The following is a 13,145-nucleotide window of genomic DNA, read 5'->3' on the forward strand; positions in this document are numbered from 1 at the left end:
TTTATACTTATTTTTATTGTTTTGCTCTCCATAATAGAGTGTAAGCTCCATGAGGGCAAGGGACTTTGTTTCCTTCAGTGATTTGTCCCAGGCCCCTAGAACAGTGGCTGGCATAGAGTGGATTCTCAATAAAGAACTGAATTAAGAAGTAGAGAAAAAGATATGCCTTGTAGAAAACTATCAAGTTATAACTGATATACTGAGAAAGAATGTCGGTAACATATACAGCTTCTGGCTCCAGTAAAACTGAAGTGATGGGGGTCATTGTGGTGGTGATAGGTCACCCTGGTGTCAAATAATTCCCCCTTTCCAAAGAAATGTAGAAATTAACTCTTGGCATTTCTTCCCCGGAGACATTGTCAAATGACTTACTTTTTATTGTTTATTTATTTGTTATTATTTTTAATCCTCGCCAAAGATATTTTTTCCATTGCTTTTCAGAGTGGGAGGCGGGGGGGGGGGGGAGAGAGGGAGGGAGAGAGAAACATGGATGTGAGACACATTGATTGGTTGCCTCCTGCACTTGCCCCGACCAGGGCAGGGGATGGAGCCTGCAACCGAGGTACGTGCCCTTGGCCGGAATCGAACCCAAAACCCTTCAGTCCTTGGGCCGATGCTCTAACCAGTGAGCGAACTGGCCAGGGCTCAAATGACTTAAATAAATCTTTTTGTTAACACCTGAACTTCAGAAGTCTTACCAAGAATCTAAACTTGAAATGTGTCTAGCATTCAAAAAGTTTCAAAATGCTCCACAAATACCTCATTTGATTCACAAAACAACCTTGAGACTGAGGGAGCAGAGAAAGTAGAATTATCTGCATTTCCCAGTAGGGAAACTGAGATAGAAATAATGGCTTCTTGTCACTCAGACCCCATGGCTGATAGGCCAGAGTGACAAGTCAAAACCCAACTCCTGTGGCTCCTTATTTTTTTATTTCTTAAATCTTCACCCAAGGATATGTTTTTTATTGACTTTTAGAAAGAGAGAGAAACATCGATGTGAGCAACATCAATGTGAGGGAGAAACACTGATCAGTTGTCTCCTATTCCCATAAGCGCCCTGACCGGGATTGAATCCACAACCTAACTGGGACTCAAACCCGTAACCTTTTGGTGTTTCCGTGACTCTTAATGAAGTCTTCACTCATGTCATTATCCAAGGCAGGCTTCTTTTGAGAGTAGAGTTATTAATTTGAATTCCTTAAAGTAATGTAAGTCAAGATTATTTTAATGACACGAATTCAATATTTTCTCTCTCTAATCTTCTTCAATAAGTAAAAGCAGATCATTTTTAAATACCTTGAAAGATGCTACTCTAAGTGCCATCTGGACAACATATTGTTCAAATGTAATAAAGGAAGACAGAGAAGGAGGATTCCTGTTGCCCTTCTGTGTAATTAATAAAAGTTAAGAAAAATCAGTGAAAACCATCCAGGATCTGTCCTTTAGGCATATATCACTGACTAGGACAATAAAGTTTAAAATCCCCTTGAAACAGAAATGTCATTTTGATTTAGCAGCTTGTGATCTGGAGCACTAGGGAAAAGAGAAGTGTCTGCTGAGAAATAGTATGTGTGCCATGTGCTGACACTCCTCTGTTACCTTATTTCATTTTCAGAGCCCCCTTTCGATGGAGTCGCTTGACCCCGCCCGGCTCCTCTCTGCAAAAGACCAGGGAGGAAGAATAACTGGGCCAAGATCACACTCCTCCCAGGTATACGCCGGGTGCAATTCACACCACATCTTCTGATTCTAAGTGTTATGTGCTCGACCAGCTACATAATTTGCAAGAACAGTGCAAGATGAAAACGTGGGGCCCCTTGTGAAAACGCAATTAAGAACTTCAAGAGAGAAGAATATGAAACCCAGCCCAGGGCCCTGTGTGCCTGCAGGGGTCGCAGGCCCACGATGCTGGTCCTGGGAGTGTGCTATCTGCAACATCCCACCACCATTCTAGAAATATCCACGCTCAAAGGGGAGGGGCTGTCTAATGTGAAATTGCAGGTGTTTGTCTGGATCGAGAGATTAGACGTGGCTCCCACGTTGGCACATGTACTTGGGAGGAAGGGAGGGGGGCAGACCTCAGGTGGCAGAAGGTCACATGGAGAAGCATGATAGTCTGAGCGACTGAATTCAAGACCTTGATTAAACCAGCAAGACCGATGCAGAGTGAACCGCAGTGCCCAGGGGGAGGGACCAAGACACAGGAAACAGGTGGGGAGGTCAGGCCTGGGAACCAGGACACAGGACACCAGGAGGACCTCTGATGTTTCTACAGGAGCCCCACTGGGCAGGAACTTGACCCCTGCTGTTGAACCCCTGACACTGACCCCCCACAGGCCTGAAACAGGCCTGAGTGAGCGTGCCTGGGCTTGGGGTTGGTGGACACTGTTCTGTTCTCGTTTCCTGTGTAAGAGAGTTCCCTCTCAGAGCTACGCTGGGAAATGAGTCTCTCCCTTTATTCCCAGGTGGAACAAAGGAAAAAAGGGAAGGGAAATCCACATTTTTAGAGCACGGCCCTGAGCTCTGAGTTTGCATCACAATCCATAGAAGACACACACTAAATGAGCCTAGAAGTGAAGCGATTCGCTAATGGTCACACGTGTTGAAGAACAGAGAATTGAACGTGGTTGGCATAACTCTCCTGGGAGAGTGTCACTATAGCTTCAATCACTATTATATTATTATTTTATTAATACCTGACATTTATTAAACACTAATTTCATGCTAAGCATTTTTCAAAATGCTTTCCGTATGTTAGTTCATGTAATTCTCCAAAACAACTTCATAATGCATTCATTTAATGAACCAATACTTATTGGACGCCCACTAGATTCTCAATTCTTGGGATACACTAGGAGTGAAAAGAGAATAAGAAAATAAATTGTTCACTCTAGTGTCCAGAGACAGAGGATAAACTAATACAGGAGTAAAATTTATGGTGTATCAGGTCACTATAAGCATTAAGGAGAAAAATGATATGGGGAGGAAGTGTAGAGAGCTGCTGGGTGAGGGCACTGCAGTGTGATGTCAGAGTCAGGGAAATGCCTGGGGGAGGAGCATTTCTGACAGTGGGAAGCGCAAAGGTCCTGAGGGGTGCCATGCCTGGTGAGAGCATGTCTAGGGGACAGCCCAGAGGCCAGTGGTGGGGAGAGGTTGGAGGCCGTGAGGGGAGTGGTAAAGAAACGCTGTTGAGCTTCAACCCAGGAACCAAGAAGTCACCAGTTTGATTCCCAGTGAGGACACATGCCTGGGCTTCAGGCTTGATCCCCAGTGTGGGGCGTGTGGGAGTCAGATGATTGATGTTTCCATCTATCCCACTCCCTTCCTCTCTCTCTAAAAATCAACTTAAAAAAACACATATTTAAAAAGAAGTGCTGGGGGAGATGAAAGGTCACACCGGCTATTGGGAGGGCTCAGTGTATTGTTCTGAGTGAAATAGAATCCACTGGAAAGTTCTGAGTGGAGAAGTAATATGATAGCTGCTGTACTGAGAACAGACAGGAGGGGGCTCTGGTGGGAACAGGGAGAGCATTTTGGGACCCACTGCATCAATCCTAACAAAATATCGCGGTGGCTTGCACCAGGGTGAGAGTGGCAGAGATGGCAAGAAATTGCTGGGTTTTTCACATATTTAGAGGTAACTGTGACAGAGCAGGGCATCCTGGTGAGGATGGATCTATAAGCATGTTGTGTAATGCACGTCCTGTGTCCTGAGGTATCGAAATTACAGGAGACATTTCCTCTCCAAGGAGCTAATGCTTTTTGGTTTGCACAAGAAACATACAAATGCCTCAGTCTAGGTAAGCCTGAGGACTGAGATGGTAATTCAGGGTGAAACTTGGAGCCAGACTCCCTGGATTCGAATCTTGGCCCCACCACTTCATAGCATGTGACCAGTACAAATTACTTCATCACTTTATGCCTCAGTTTATGCATCTGGAAAATGGTGACAATAATAGTAACACTCTCGTAAGAAAGTTATTAAAATTAGATGAATGAATAAATATAAAGCACTTAGCAAAATGTCTGGCACATAGCGGTCAAAAAGCATTAGTTGTTATTTTCATCTCTTGAGGTCAATGAATAAAAAGGAAGAGGTTTCAGACATCATGAACTCATTCAATCTTGTTAAAATATGAAAACAAACTCAAATACCTACAGCCCAATTCTCAGCGAAATGCCTCACAAATGCTAGGTAAACTCTGAGGCCTTCAATTTGAAAAATCATATCAAATACAAGGACACAGTAAACACAAATTTAAATTGATATACATACAGAAGAATAAAAGAAGCAAGAATAAAATCCAGGCTCCCTTGAGGCTGAATCACTATTAGTAAGTTTTCCTTGGCCATGTTTCTGGATCGCTGAGTGAATGTTGAGTCCAGGGCTGGGGAGTGTGCCTGGGTCATGGGGAAAATCAGAAGCACTAATTGTGTTGGAAGGGGAGGGATACAGGGGCAGGGCCTTTCATCCCAGATGCTGCCATCCTGTGTCAGCAGAGAATCTCACATTGGTCCCTGTCATTTCGTTGTCGTTTCCTCATCCAAATGAGGTTTGAAACTCACAAGAGAATGTTTATTTTGTGGTCACTGCTTGTTATAGCATTTTCATTTGTTGTTCATGGTTTTTTGGCTCTTTTTTGTTTTACTTACACTTTGAGGACAACCTTCCGATGGCATTATCATATTCTTGCTCAACAGGTCATATTTTCAGAATAAATTATCTAAAAATAATCAACCTCTGTCTCTTTTCCAGTAAGAATGAATTCATACTAAAATGTTCACCCATGAAATATCATTTTGTTCTTTGTATCAAGGCAAGCGCTTTTTGGCTCTTTCCTTGCAATACCTTTTATAAAGATGCTTGAGTCCTTTTATAATGAGCTGAAAAAGCAGTACTTTTTTTAACCTGATGAACATGCTTCAGTGAATTCTGCTGCTGAGACTAGAGTGATAGAACTGAAGAGCCACACAAACCTCTGGCCCCAGCCCCCAACCTTCTCCAACAAACACCCATATAGGCCAGGAATCCATGACCTGAAAACACAGATTTATTATAATGAAAAATGTGTCCAGAAATTGAATGAGCAATCTTCCTATTTCTGACAGATTCATTTGAAAAGGAATGATGGTAATCCTGCTGCCTAACTTCCCATAACAGGAGGAAAGGGATTTCCTTGAACTCTTGGAGCCTTTCTTCCTCAGCAGAGATGAAAGATGGGTACATCCAATATATCACAAAGAATCACTTGAATAGTGCAAAGCACCTTGTAAGAAAATGTAAGTAATTCCAGTTTCCCATGCATTCATTAGAGCTAGCAAGGTCCTTTTTTGGAAAATGTGCTGAATGGAAGATTCTACAAGGAAGAACCAAATTTAGAAGCCATCACCTTTCATGTGGAGTTAAAGAATCTAGGAAGATGGTGGCTGGTGGGACAACTGGGTAACTAAGACTGGAATGAAATGAGTACAAATAAACCTGTACTTCTGAGTGCCTAGTTCTGCTTGAGAGAGTCATTGTTGGTGTTACCTTTCAGGGAGGGCCAGCTGTGATTATATGAGAATCAAGCATCTGTATGTTATATTCTCATCTTGAATTACTCTTCATTTGCTCCTCAGGACATGGTTTACCAACAGGTGCCGCATTGCTTTTCAGTGCCTTCCACTGCCCATAGTGCATATTTCTCTACCCCTTGACTCTGTTAACATCTTACTGCCCAAAGCATGTCATATGGCTGAGCCCAGATGTGAGCAGCAAATAACACTGTGTACTTGAGTGTGTGCTCTTGCTTCTCTATCACCACATTGAGAAGACCTTCTCAAGGTAGCTGTTGCCCTTTCAGCTTGGGCTCCAGAATGGACACATGAAACAGACCAGAGCAGGCACCTCACTGAGCAGCCCAGAGCTGCCACCCTCCCGCCCAGCCTCAGTCAGTCAGCTGAATGAGGAATAATAAATGATGATTGTTTTACAACACTGAATTTTTTGGAATGTTTGTTACGCACCAAAAGCTCACTCGTACAATCTGTAAATAGTACTTTTGATCTTATTTTAAAACCCTGAAATTCCCCATCCCAAAAGGATACTCTCCGACAACCATATTCCCAACACCATTTGTAACATAAATATGTTACATTGGACAAATACCAGACACTCCCAAAGGAAACATCTCCCCTCATTATCCTTGTTAATGTGGCAGCCACAGGAACCCCACGGTCATTCTTCACAACTTTCGCACATCCCTGACTGGACTTGGGTAGTGGTGGCTCCCAACGCAAGGGTCAACAATTCATAAGCCCTACTGTGGCCTGTGAGGGAGACTATTAGAAAAAGCTCTGAGCAAAGCTGCTTAGTTAGGCAAGCCAGAGTTCCCCAGAACAAGAATGGACAAAGTAGGGAGGACAAAGAAAACAGAAGCATGGATTGTAAACATTGATAGGTCACAACTGAGAGAGGTCAGACATAGATTAGACCCCATGATAGGTTTCTAGCAAGTCAAAATTATGATGATGTGTGTGGCAAAATAACATATTGAAACATTTTTTGCTTTGTTCTCACTGAGGTTCTCCTCTCCCGGGTCTAATAAGGCAGACAGGTCTTTTGCAGTCCCTTGCCTAAGGGAGATATATTCACTAGGGCCCAGAGCAACAGCTGGCTAGAGGTTACCTTCTTTCCTGACTTTTGTTTCCTGAAAGCCTGAGCAACTTGGCTGAGGGGGCGAGAGCAGGGACCCCCGTGAGGTAGCGGCAACTTTAGGAGAGAGAGCTTGGTGGTATGTGTAGCAAGGCACCAAGACCCCATAGGTTAAGTCTAAACAAATGACAGTCAGTGAACTTCGGGGGAGCACACAGGCTGGGACTAGGGCATCTTAGGAGCAAGTAACATGGACTAAAGGCCATAAAGGCCTGTTTGAATTTCTGCTCTGCACAGATTCCCAGAACTTTTGAATAGTCAGCATGATTGTATTTGAACTGCAAATCTGCAGGAACCTAACATGATGATACTCACACATGGGTTTAGGGATAAGATTTCTATGTACTATGTCAGACAACAAAAACTATGAACAAACAGAATCTTTGAGGGAACAGAAAAAGGGGAGTTGGAAGAGAAGTGACTAAGTTTGGAGAGAAACCATACTGTGAATGACATCAGGCTAGGAGATCCAGAAACTCCTCCTAATAAGGACCCTAAAGTTCCCGCATCTGGAAATACCTCCACTTCCCTGGAGGCTCGGAGGATTGACCACTCTACATTTCCATTCTCATGTGTCCATGAGATTCCACCTCTCTTATGATATAGGAATTTTTACACTCAATTTCCATTTTTGCTTTAGCAAATCTGGGTCTCATTTCTTTGGAATCTAAAGAGCCTAACCAAATCCTGCCACTGGAGATGAGTTAGATTCTATATAAACCTAAATAACTGCACATAATGTTTCCAGCTCACATAAATGGTGAGTCTCATAGTTTATGCCTCCGTGAATAGGCATATTGTGGGTTCAGAAGAACTTGACCTTCAGGAATCATTTCCGCAGGCCACTGTCAGTCAGTTCCTAAAACATGTCAGGGGCATTTAAAGATTTAGTACTGTTTAGTTAAGCTTGCAAACTTACATAGTACTTGGAAAGCCAAGAGAATCCAGAATGCTGAAGCTTAGAAATCACAGAATATTTGGAGGGATCTTGTTGGAGAATTTTATGAATGTTTGAAATAAATGCAGCTTCTCCTTAATGGGTCAACTAAATATGAAAATTTTAGGTCCTTTCCAATTAATGTATGGATTTAAAGCCATCCAATAAAAACATTGCAACAGTCCTTTTTAAAGAATTCACTAATGAGAATTCTAAATTTGAAATAATGATACAGAAAAGCTCTGAGCAAAGCTGCTTAGTTAGGCAAGCCAGAGTTCCCTAACGCTCTGAACAAGAAACACACTCTGGTTGTCTAGCCCTACAAGAGACCAGAACCTACTATAAAACAACAATTCTTAGGATACTGTGATAAAGGCACAAATATAGGAAAGTATAAAATGATGCTGTAGCAGCTTTGACTAGAACAAAACAAAGGATTCAGGGTAAATTTAGAGATGCCTGCCCAAGAATTCGATGTAAGCTATGGCACCAAAGAAATGGAAGTGCTTTAGCATGACAACCATACAGTTGCTTTTGAAAAGAAAACCATTAAATTATAGTAGAGTGGCCATAAAAGTCTTTTGTCCTACATGGGGGTTGTTGGCTACCTGGGGACAATGAACTAAAAGAGTTGTCTCTTCAGAGTAAAGGAGATATTACAATAACAAATGAGAAAGTACTTCACTTTTTAAAAGAAACTTGAATGGTGGCCAGTATATAGGGAAACAGATGTTTGGCAATGACTCTACCATTATGTGTTTGTTTTATTGAAAATTATGCAAATCTGTATCTATAAAAACAGCAGCCTTTGAAAACTTGGGAATGAATTTTTCTAACCCATATCCTAATCTTCCACATGAAGCATTTTCGTGGATTGTCAATTCATTTGTTAAATATAATAAATACAACATCTTTCGTTTGGTTTGAGAACAGTTGAGGGACATCAAGGAATAAAGAAACTTTCCAGCTGAATTTCAACAAAATTTCTTGTGTAGATGGGATTGAAAAAGAGTATCCCATCATCTAGTGAGCAAGCTGGTAAAACACTCTGTCCACTTACTCCTTCATGTTTTTGTGGTCCTTTTATTCCTCCCATGACAATGATTAAAACCAAGTAGAGAAATAAGGTGAATTTGCAAATTTTTATTCAATAAAGTGGAAAACCAAGGTGCTTGAAAATAAATAGGCATCCTCCATCACTTTGCTGTCATTTAAAATATTAAATAATTTTTAATGCAGCAGTAATAGCAAAATGTTTACAAGTGATTAAAATGTATATTTCATCTTCATCTCATCTTATTTTAACATCTCATTATAACACCTCCCTTACATATGCCTTATACTCTCCATAATATATTCTTTACGGTAGCGCATATATACATAAATTATGAATAAATTAATATATATCAGAGGGTATGAGTTCAAAATCTTTTTACTAATAGGAGTAAAAAACAAGAAAATGTACAGGTTTCTGTTCTGTATGATCCAGGGGATCCCTGACTTATGGTGTGAACGCAAATGGTTAATTCTGTACTCAAACCTCATGGGCAGAATCACTGATATTACAAAGCTCACTATAGCTCTCGAAAGGTCCAGCTCTCACATTCTTAAGTATTCATGGCATTTTTAGAAACCTAAAGATGAAGTTAGTGTCTGGGCACAGGTCAGGCTGCCCAAGTTATCCCACAATAGCATATTGATTATTTTGAATTAAAGTTACTTAAGAAACTGCTCTTGCAAGTAGAAAACCCTGCCCTCTCTGTCTGTCTAAAATCACAGATAAATCTGCCGTGTGATGGGCGCCCTCCCTGCTCCTGGGGGTTGAGGGAAAACCTTGTCGGAAGAGTTCAGAGAATCCGGAGTGGAAAACTTGTGTAACTGTGCCTTACAAGGCCTTGACTAACTTACAGCTCAAGCTCAAACTTTGCTTAGATTCCTCACTAACAAATACCCGAACCGTGCTCAGATTCCTTTCTAGTGAGCACTAACTTTCTTCAACAAATTTATCGTGTCTTTGTAGAGAAAGTATAAAAAGCTTCCCGGCTCAACCATTTCTTTGAGCCTCATTTTGTAATCTGAGCATCATATTATGCTTCTCTCGTGTGCACATATGAAATGATTTTTCCCCTGTTAATCTCGTCGTGTGTCAATTTTACTCTTTTATTATTAGTCTAGCCATAGGGATAAAGAAGGTGGGGGGTGCTTCTCCCCTTCCCAGCAGTGGGAGGGGCTCACTTTGCTCGCTAAGAGCTTCTCACAGAAGTGAAAAGGCGCTGGTAAGAAAATCACAGAATTAAAGGTGTGGGCTAGCAGCTCAGTTTTAATTAAGGTCTTTGCTCTCTTAATCTTTTCTGCATCAAAGGAATTATTGTTTGCCCCTGCCTAGAGAATTTAGTTTCCTTAGACATGAAACTACATTACTGCCCACGGTGGCATGTTTTTTCTGTTCTGGTTTCGCTGGTTTGCCCGTGTTTCCCGTTCTAACCCCCGGACAGTTTCCCGCTGGGCCTCAGCCACCTACCAGGCGTCTGTCCTCCACGAAGCAACCCTGCCCCTTGGACGGGAATGATGGGGGGCCAACTTGTCCTGACTTCTAGTGAAAAATGTAACTCTAGCTTCGTTTTTGATTCTTGGCCAAGAACAATAACATTTCTGCATTGAGGACAGCACTGAGATTAATTATCCAATTAATATTTATTTATATCAACCATACTTGTATTTATGTCAATGGTTCTCAAAAAACAAACAACGAAAACCCAAAACAAATACCTATTAAACTTTTCTTTCTTAATGAAACACATTTTCCACATATAAACCTTTAAATACAATGAAGACTTTGGGTTCGTATCTTGACCACTGTGGAATCCATTTCTATTTGGCCAATTTAAATAAAATAAATGAAATGCTATCTCTTTTTACCTGAACTGAGGCGTTCCCCCTTTGTTTGTCTCTCTGTCACAGTGTTCCTAGTAAACTTTTATGTTTTGTCAACATTACCCACGTAACAAACGTAGGAGACATACAATAAAATTTACAGGAGAGGGAACATCACTGAATTTGAGAGCTAGATGAGACCTTGGCTAATGTTTTTATTTTTTAGAAGAGTTGATTGTTCATTTGAAGATTTTGTTTATCATTTTCTTTCTATTTGGCAGAAATCAATTTTTCAAATTCAGTCAAAATCAGTCTCTTTTGTTATTTATGGTGGATGAAATTTTTCCACCATTTATTCAACAACTATTTAAGAGGATATGGCTGTGATTCAGGCTTGCTTATATTCTAATGCAACCATCATCAAATTAGAGCCCATGGGCCAAATATGACCCCCACCTGCTTTTGTAAATAAAGTTTATTGGAACACAGCCACAGCCACCTATTTATGCATTGTACCTGCTTTCACTCTACAGTGGCAGAGTTCAGTAGTTGTGACAAAGACTTGTCTGGGCCACAAAACCTAAAATATTTACTCTCTGCTCCTTTATAGAAAAAAAAAAAAAAAAAGCTAAACCCTTCTCTAGTGGAAGAACCGAGACAATAAAAGTCAAATAAACATGAACTATATCAGTTATTATCAGAGGCTGATAGTTTTTATAAAGGAAAATACAGCAGAATAGAGAATAAAGAGGTTACCTCTGAGACCTGAATGAAGTGAGGGGTTGAGCTGGGAGCGGATCCATGGGAAAAACATTCCAGGCAGGGGGAGCAGATCTGTAATGGCCTTGAGAGAGCAGTCTCCAGGCCACTGTTTTACTCATGCATTCATTTCTTTGTTCAAGAAAGTACTAGTGAGTGTCAGTTTATATGAAGTTCTCCTTGGTTTCCTGCCCTCAAAGAAATTCCAATCCAGCAGGAGCAGCCACAGATAGAAACATCTAAATATCATAGATTTCTAGAGGCAAGTGTGATGGAAGGATACGCTCCACACTGGGGGGCTGCAATCCAGGGAGGTGGTCAATCTAACCCAAGGGCATGGAATGGGGGCCAGGAAAGACTTCACAGAGTAGATGTCCAGGAGATGAGTCTAGAGATGTGAGTCCGTATCTACCATGTGGATCAGGAAGGGAATGACATTCTGATCCAAGGGAACAGCAAAGCCATAGAGGCGTAAAAGACACTGGTGTTAGGGACAACTGTAAGCACTGCTCGGCGGGGAACGGGGGAGAGTGTCAGCAGAGAGCACTATGGAGGAGAAATGAGGTGGGAGATGTGAGACGGCTGTGCAAAACCAGCCATGCACCCATTTTGTAAGCAAGAGGGCTTCCTTCCTGGACAGATCAGAGGCTCTAAAACCTATCACTTGATTAGCATCTGGTATGCAATGGGTTAAGGGAATAAAAATCCTGAAATTCTCTTCACATTCTAGGAGACTAAAGTAGACTATCTTAGAAAATAAGATTAACATAGCTCTTAAATGTTAACTTGAATGCACATATTATTACATTTCTTTATGAATCAGAACACTATTCATTTTGAGGATTATAGTTCAAAGGAACAGAGTTTAAACAGAACCCCGACTGACACATTTTTCCAGTCATGCTTTCAGCTTTAGCAAATGAGATGCAATAAATCAAGGATCTATGAGAGCTTGTATAAATTAACGTCCAAAATAGGTTCCATTAATTCATGATCAAATTTATCCTTCAAGGATTCAGTTCTATTTGTCAATACCACTACTGAAAACCACTTGAACAATTAGTCCATGATCAACAGCAAGTTCATCTACCCGGAGAGATTTTTGTCATTTTTAAAGATGATGAATTTAGTGCCTGCAAAATGTTTATTGACTGTGCCTTGTGAATCTAATTGTAGGATCTAAAAGGGCAAAATGTTTGTCAGTTTCCCTAAAGTTGCGAAATCTCTACAGCTAGACTGGTAATCAATTATAATAATTGAGTTTAGTTCAATGTGTCTGAGAGATGACTTTTCTGCTAATGACACTCTAATGTGTCAGAGGCAATAATAGTCAAGTCACATTCTTGGGTTGATTGAGATGCTGAGCAGAGCTGCCACCTCTATATCTCACCTCCCACCATCACCCCCAGATACGCGTTACTTCCAAGGAACACTGTCTTCGATTAGGATTAAAAATTTAAAAGATGGGTAATACAGGCAGGTAGCCACACAATAAATGCTCAGAATCATATCTTCTGATTGGCAATAATCAGTATAAACAGTGTGATATCTGCATGAGTGTAAGTTAATGTGACTTGAATTGGAGGAGAGGCTATAAAACACTTCAAATACCACCAGACAATCTCCTCCTGGAGAATATATGGGCACAGCCGCCCTAGAAAACACTTCAGCAGCGAGCCCAAGCTAGCCTTCCAACTCTGACTTCTAGGTTATTGGGTAGGACTCAGAAGCAGGGATTTTCAGATCATGTCAGTGGTCCTTCTGTGACACCTGGGCACTCCTGTGGTTTTAAGAGCACAACCCAGCTAGAAGCTAGAGGTGCTGGTGAGCAAGGTCAGCCTCAGGAAAGCGGGCTGGGAGGAAACCAGAGGGTTTGGT

The 13,145-nt window shown here is 41.3% G+C and overlaps 1 protein-coding gene across 3 annotated transcripts in view; it reads right to left on the reverse strand.

Moving 5' to 3' along the window:
* The window catches only part of FRMPD4 (FERM and PDZ domain containing 4), a 618,455-nt gene that overhangs the window by 84,399 nt on the left and 520,911 nt on the right, over positions 1 to 13,145 (reverse strand). The window lies entirely within an intron of this gene.

This window comes from Miniopterus schreibersii (assembly GCF_964146895.1).
Source record: "Miniopterus schreibersii genome assembly, chromosome: X".
Lineage (NCBI taxonomy): Eukaryota > Metazoa > Chordata > Mammalia > Chiroptera > Miniopteridae > Miniopterus > Miniopterus schreibersii.